Source organism: Tupaia chinensis, unplaced genomic scaffold, assembly GCF_000334495.1.
Source record: "Tupaia chinensis unplaced genomic scaffold, TupChi_1.0 Scaffold000423_1, whole genome shotgun sequence".
In the NCBI taxonomy this organism is placed as follows: Eukaryota; Metazoa; Chordata; class Mammalia; order Scandentia; family Tupaiidae; genus Tupaia; species Tupaia belangeri.
Window position 1 is genome coordinate 1,774,269 of NW_006159928.1, and position 8,162 is coordinate 1,782,430.

The window sequence follows — 8,162 nt, forward strand, 5'->3', positions numbered from 1 at the left end:
AAGTTTTATAGAGGATATGATGCCCAAGAAGAACTTTGAAAAACTAGCTTGGTCATGGGAGGTAAGAGGAGAGGGCTCAGGAGGAACAAGTACAGAAGAGGAGGAAGGTATGAGGAAATACTAGCTCTCTGCAAGTTACAGGTTATTCACAATGGCTGGAATAGAGAATGTAACTGAAAGTGGATATGGGAATGAGGTTAGAGCGATGGGCTAGAACCAAAATCATGTACAATGGCAAGAAGTCTGAGCTTTATTCCCAAAGCAATATGAAGCCATCAAGGGATTTTAAGCAAAAGGTGATGGGGTCATATTTGTGATTTAAAACTGATTTTAATAGCATTCTGAATTAATCCTGGCAGGGAGCAGAGACAACTCTCTGGGAAAGCTGGGCTATTTTCAATAATTCAAGTGAAAGTGATGAGGAAACTAGGAAAGTCGTGGTGAGGTAGAGAGGAGGAGAGATAGGGAGTTGGACTCCATAGGACTCTGAGATCAACTGAATTATCTAGACATTATTAACCACCTAGACAAATTAAATTTATTAAGATGTTAAGTTAAAGTTTAAAATGATCATATACAGTTCTCATAAAAATCCTAAATGCACCAGAGATAGATGGATAGAGCATATACTTGAGTATTTTATAAATAACATATATAGTTGTCCCTCAAAATCTGATGCTCAAGTCTTTTATATAAAATGATTAGCACTTGCATATAACCTAAGCACATCCTACTGTGCTTTAAATCATCTCTAAATTATTTATACCTAATATTATATAAATGTTATGTAAATTGTTATATTGTATATTCAGCGAATAATATCAAGAAGAAAATCTGAAATCCTTGGTCCAGATGCAACCAAATTTTTTGAAGATATTTTTGATCCACAATTGGTTGAATCTGTAGATGTGGAACACATGGATATAGATGGTTAACCATATATGTAAGTGTAAGTGCATGTGTGTATATTATACATATATATCATTTATAAAACAAGCAAAAAATAATCAAGGCCCAAAATAGACAATTTAGTGAGTAACATAAAAGGGCAGAAAATATCTAATTCTCATTCCTTTTGGACCAAATTCTTGGACAACATGTAACACACATATGCATGCATACATGCACATACACATACATAAAAACTCTATTTGAAAATCCTACCAGTTCCTAAAGTATATATACATCTGGCTCCTATAATTAGTTTGAGAATTCTCCAAACTTTGAAGAATTAGGTAAAAATATGTCTTGGACTTGCCATAAATCTCTCCCTATTAAGGCTAACTTAGACCATCTGAAGCTAAAAATTGTCACATTCAATCAATAGCCATTAATGGTGATTGCAAAAAAAAAAATTGATTTGGGAAAGAGCCAAATGGCAAAACCACTTTCCAAAAAGAAACAAAGCCTTCATAATAAATACACAAAACACAGCTCAGTAGGCAGCAAAAATTATTCAGGCCAAACATGGCCAATTTAGTGAGTAATAAAATGATAGAAAATATGGAACTCTCATTCTCTTTGGACCAAATTCTTGGCGATAGTAGAAAGAATTATTTTTGGTGCCTTTCCATTTCTCCCTTAACTGCCCTTGCTGTGTCATCTTTTGAATACCAAACACCTTCTTGTTTCCCAGGCTCCCTTTTCCTGATGCTCCACCCTAGCGACATTTCCCAAGAAATCTAGAGTCTTCTTTTCCATGCTGTAAACTAAAGTGATAGCTGATGGTGTGAATTTCAGACAGCTCAATCAGTGAGAAACTTATTTTTGGTTACAAAGAAAACATCCCTTGGGGTGCATCTTAAATCATAGAACTTAGAGGAATTTGCCTATATCGATATGTGTAACACATTCCTTCCAAGATGACCCAATATAGTATTGTATCTGAGTTACCATTCAATTATTTTCCATTGTGCAAATATTTCTCTCTCTTACTTGGCCCTTAAGGGGAAAAAAAACAAGAAAAAAAGAGGATGTGTAGCAATCAACCAGTTCACATTCTTGCCAGGATGATGACTCAGGGCATTGATAGGCATGTGACTTTCAGACTTTCTCTCGTGTCACTTTTCCACTCTATGTCATTTAGTGTGTGTGTTGATCTTAGGTGCAATAATTTATAAAAGTTTTCATCTGTAAAGAGATGTAGGGTTTGAATTCCTTCATAGACAAAAGTTTGTTTTCATTTGTTTTTTGTTTCCTAGTCTGGCTGCCAAACTTACTGATGGTAATTTAATGAGCAAAGAGTAAACTCTTATCTCTGTAATTGGTCTCCACTGGTTAATTTATAGAAGGCTTTAAAAAATGCACTTATTATATAATTAACAGATATTTGTGGCTCCTTTACAAGTCATTGGCCATAAAGGATTTGTTTAATAATCACAGTTACCTATTCTATTGCTCTGTGTCAACAGTATGGTCTCCTTGGTCTTCTATGCTTCTTTCTGAAATTTGGTCTCTTCAAAGTCCAAGTAACATTAATTAGGAAGAAAATTAGCTTCATAATTTTCAAGAAGATTGGAATTACCACACACTGTTTCCCCACTGATTTTTCTCTTACTTCTGTAATTCTCATATTTTATTGCTTTAGGGAAGTCCTCCTACCCCAAAATTCAAAACTCTAATTTTGTAATTTAGGCCATTATAAAACGTATGCTAGGGAACAATTCTGGTTTTAAAATGTGGTACTTGTAAATATAGCATTATTAGAAATCAAGAATGTTTACCTCTATTGTGTTGGTCATACATTTGTCTAGGTCTCTATTTGAAACTATTCTGCATGTGACTTCCAGCTATTCTTTCCTCCTTCTTTCTCTTCTAATAGCTCCAAGCTTTTTCCTTGAGTCACTACAAGCTGTTCTACTTCTTCCTTCATCTAATAGTACACTCATGTTCTATGTACCTGAACTGCATGCTTGCTCTCAAACTTCTCATCTCTATTTAGAAAGCACAGAACTTGAGAATGGCAAGTGCAATTGATAGGCTTTGTTATTAGGTAGGCAAATTGCTACTTTAAGACTTAAAATAGTATAGATTATTATACCTAACTGTTATTAGTGGCTGAGTGTCCATTTTGTGCTTTTAGCTATAGGAAAGGAAATAATTGTCTTAGAAACCATGACTGTACTCTGTTGGTAATAAAATATTCATGCTAATTGTGTAGGTAACATTGTGAGAGTTAGAAATGCTTTTATACTAATATCAGCATTTCTTCTCCTATGACATTTAGTAGAACATGGAGGTATAGAAATGAATTTAGAACATTTTTCTTTCTAATATTATTTTTACAAGTCATTCTAATTCTAACTAAAAGGTAAACATGTTATAAAACTATGTCTATTAAAAGTGAAAAATTGTGGGACCAGCAGTTAGCATAATGGCTATGTCGCTGGACTCCCATGTAGTCGACAGCGGTTCGAGTCTAGGACCTGATGGCTTAAACTCACGCTGGGCGCGTGTGCTTGCATGCCCAAGATCCCGAGAAGAGAATGGAGGAGAAGGGATTGTGGTGTGGCCTTCCCCCCTGGGGAGTGATTTCTCGCTTTCTGTCCCTCTGTCTCTCTCTGTCTTTCTGGTGAGTGCACGCACCCTACAGCAAAAACCTCTCCAAAAAAAAAAAAAAGAAAGAAGAAAAGAAAAAGAAAATGAAAGGGAAAAATTGTATTGACTGCTCCCTACTACTAATTTGTCAGTGGTAACCTTGCTTCTTTTAAAAGAATTGATTCTGTTCACATTAGGTAGGGCAGAAACTGAACTGGCTAAAGAGAGAAATAAAAATTTCTGAAGTACTTTTTTTTCTCTCAGTATAAATATTAATTATATCATGAAAAAATTTTTTTTGAAATACAGTGAAAAATTCTTTTGAAAAATTATGATACACAATGGGACTGATTTTCCCTGTAAGTAGGTTAATTGTTATGTATCTTAGAATGAAACTAAAACTTTATAATTTAAAGTGATGACTGTATTCTAGGCACTTAAAAATATTCCCTTTAATTCTTCACTGTACCCTAAAAACTGGGTATTATCATTCCTATTTTACAGATGCATAATTAGGTTAGGTAATTTGTTGATAGGCTGTTAGTACTAGGAAGAGTCAGGGTTATGGCCCAGGGTTGACTGTAAAGCTTATATCCTTTCAATGTTCTTGAAATAGTTCCCTTCTGCTCGTTCTTAGGGAGACGATCAATCTTGCAATATATTATAATACCTACCTCAAGAGCCTAGTGGTTTGATGGATAAGAATGTGAGCTCAAGGGGCTGGCAGGTGGCATGGTGGTTAAAGGCATTGGACTTCCACATGGCTTGGACTTCCACAAGTCTTGGACCTGGTGCCTTGCTTTCTCACTTTCCCTCTTTTTCTCTGTCTCTCTCTGAGCAAACTGGGAGATAATAATGATAGTAAATAAAGTTAAATAAAAAATAATTCTTTGAAAACAAAACAAAACAAAAAGAATGTGGGCTCTGGGGTTGAACACTTTGGGTTTAGAACTTCATCCTATCCCTCACTAATTGTGTAATCTTGAGCATTACTTAATGTTGTTGTGCCTCAGTTGCATCATCTATAAAAAAGGGTGATTACAATATTTACTCAATAGTATGATTTGTAAAGACTAAATGAGAGGGACCAGCAGTTGGTGTAATGGCTTTGTCTCTGAACTCCCATGTAGCCAACCACCGTTCAAATCTCGGACCTGGTGGTTTAAACTCATGCCGGGTGCGTGTGTGCACATGCCTAAGATCCCGAGAGGAGAATGGAGGAGAAGGGATTGCGGCATAGCCATCCCTCCTGGGGGTGATTTCTTGCTTTCTGTCTCTCTGTTTCTCTCTTTCTGGTGAGTTCACGCACCCTATAGCAACTACCTCTCAAAAAAAGATAAACAAACAAACAAAAAAACAAAAAACAAAACTAAATGAGAACACATATAAAGTACTCAATAAAGTACACAATAAAGTACCCAATACATAAAAAATATTTAATACATATTTTCCAGAAGTTTGATCTCCCTATAAAAGTTGGTCTTTTTGTGGATAGAGAAAAGATGTATGGGTTATAAATTCTCTTCTTCCTAGTTACTTATGTCTGGTTCATTCAGCAATCAGTGTTCTGTAATAGATCCCTGCCCAATTTTACATATTCATTTTTCCTTTTCATGCATTATAAAAGATTTAAAAATGTCCATAAATTCTTTGCTAATCCTGCCTTTGAGAGGATTCTCCTTTCTGTGAATATAAGCTACCTTAGCAACTTATCTGAATAGAATATGACAGAGTGGGACTTTAGAGCCTAAATAATAAGAAGTCTTGCATCTCTTTTTTTAAAAATAAATCTCCAGAGGGCATGTGTACTCACCAGAAAGAGAAAGACAGGTAGAGAGAGGGAGCACTCCCTGCCCAGTAGGTCATAGTCATGACACAATCTTCTTTTCCTCCATCTTGTCAGAATTTAGGGCATACATGCACAAGTGCCGGGCATTCTTTTCAAGCCATTAGGGTAGTGATCTGAACTTTGGTCAGCCATGTGGAGTCTGGCTCCAAATGCATAGGGTTTAACTACTGTGCTGTGAGGTCAGTTCACATCTTCTCAACCATCTTGTTAGAAGTCTGATTGCCTTGATCTCCATGCTTGAGAGGGCATGTGTACTCTTGTCATTAGCCCAGCTGAGCCCAGTTTTCCTGTTATTCCAGCCATGGTGTTGAGTGTTTAAGTAAAGCTGTCTTAGACTCTTCAGAACAATCAACTTATCGGCTGAATATCAGTGAAGGTCCTCACTTTACAAAGAATCTCCTACCTGAGCTCTGCCCTAATTCTTGACCCACAAAATCATGAAATGTAATAAAATGGCTGCTGTTTTAAGCCACTAAATTTTGGGGTAGTTAAAGTACATAGCAATGGATAACCGAAACATGCGTTTATTTTATTTAAAAGAAACTAAGGTACCAGGAACTGTTTCAGGTACTGGTGATGCATTCATGAATAACCTAAACAATGTTGATGCTGTCATGAAGGTTATTGTATTTTGCTTCTTCAGAGGAAACAAAACCAATAGGATACATATATATAGATACATAAAAGAGTAGGTGATTATAGGAATTGACTCATGCGGTTATAGAAGCTGAGAAGTCCCACAGTCTGTTGTCTAAAATCTGGAGAACCATAAATTATGCTGGTGGCATAATTCGATGCAAGACCAAACGCGTGAAAACTGAGGTGTAGGTAGGGAGTGGTGGTTGGGACTAGGGATGTTGACTAATGGTGTAAGTCTCAGTTTGGGTCTGAAAGCTTTCATGTCCAAGAGTGGGAGAAACTGCACAGGTAGAGAAACTGAATTTACTCTTCCTCATTTGGTTCTTTTTCTATTTTGGCCAGAAGGCATGTATGCTCTCTAGAGAGAGAGACAGACAGATTTTAAGTATAATAAATAACTAATAATATAATAACTAATAAATATAATAACTAAAGTAATACTACAAATTATAGTACAAGATATTTAGGTTTTTTTGTGGGGGGAGATTTTTGCTATAGGGTATGTACACTCACTGGAGAGAAAGAGACAGACAGAGAGAGAGAAAGCAAGAAATCACCCCCACCCCCACCCCCAGGAGGTATGACCATGCCGCAATTCCTTCCTCCATTCTTCTCCTAGGATCTTGAGCACGCACTCACAAGAGCTCAGAGTTTTAGGTCACCAGGTCTGGAACTCAAACTGCGGTTGGCCATGTGGGAGTCCAGTGACATAACTGCCATGGCATGTGCTGGCCCCTGTGCTGGTATGCTTCTTAAGTCTTGGACTGGTATTCAAGCCATGTGGTCGGCCACGTGGGATCTGATTCCCTTAACCACTAGGCTACTAGGCTGGCCTGACTTTTTGTTCTATTTATACCTTCAACAGATTGGATGCTGGGTAGACTCACACTGGGTCTTCTCTACTTAGTTCACCAATTCAAATCCTCATCTCTTCCAGACTACCCAGAGACAGTTTTGTCAGTTTTTTAGGCATCCTTTAGCCTAATCAAGTTGATACATAAAAGTGAGTCATCACAATTACTTTCTACTAAGAGAGACAATAAAAAATAGATAAATACCTTTATTAATGTCAGATAGTCATAAATATTACAGGGAAAATAAAGCAATGTAAAAATATAAAAACTGATAGGGATAGGTATGCAGGACTGTTTAGATTGGCTGCTGAGGAAACACTTTTGATGATAGCTCATTTGAACAGAAACCCAAATAAAGTTTTAAAATTTTGCATTTGCTCACTCACTCTTTATTAGACCATCTACCCATTCACTGAACAAATATTTATTAACCACCACTCTGTTGCAGGTATGGTGCTGTTAAATAATCATGTCTTATGAGACAAACAGATACGTAGAGATGACAACAGAATCGTGTGAATATGCTCTAAAAGAGATAAGCACCTGAGGCTTTAGGAGCACAATAAAGTGGTATTTGGCCCAACAGTATGGATAAAGGAATATATGTCTTTAAATATGTTTTTCAGAGGAGTCAACTTGGGAAACTGAATATTCAGATACAGATACCTCTATAATTAAAAAAAAATCAGGAGCTTACCTTTTGCTATTGTGCACATTACAGCATCTACCCCATAAATACTGCATAAATATTGGTTGAATTAAAATTGTTTTAAAATTCAGTTTATAAATCATGTAAGAAAATCTTTCTTGCTACTCTTCTCTTTTGAACCAAAATGACCTTACCTAATACGATCATTCATTCCCCTTACTATTCAGACTTAGCCTTGAGTTTTTCTGTTCCCGAGTCAAATTTATTCTGAGACCATAATGATTTGTCACTACTGAGAATATTCAATGAGAGAATATATTGTTCATTTTAAAGGTTGGCTACCAAAAAGGAGTGTTAAAAATATAGTTAGCAGTAGCAGCAGCAGAACCAGCATGAGTGCAGAGCCTCCTGAGGTGACTCATTTTAAAAAAGCATCATTCATTTAGATGTTTAGATGATACTACATTTCTTTTGAATTAACCATTGTATTAGTTTATAATCATGGCATGTTTGTGGGTATTCCTTCAGGTGAGCTTGATCTCATTGGCACCATGTTTTCAACCTTCCTCCGTGCTTTGGGTCTTTCAAATATGTCTTCCACTCCTAGTTGTTGACTGATTTTTTTTTTTTTTTG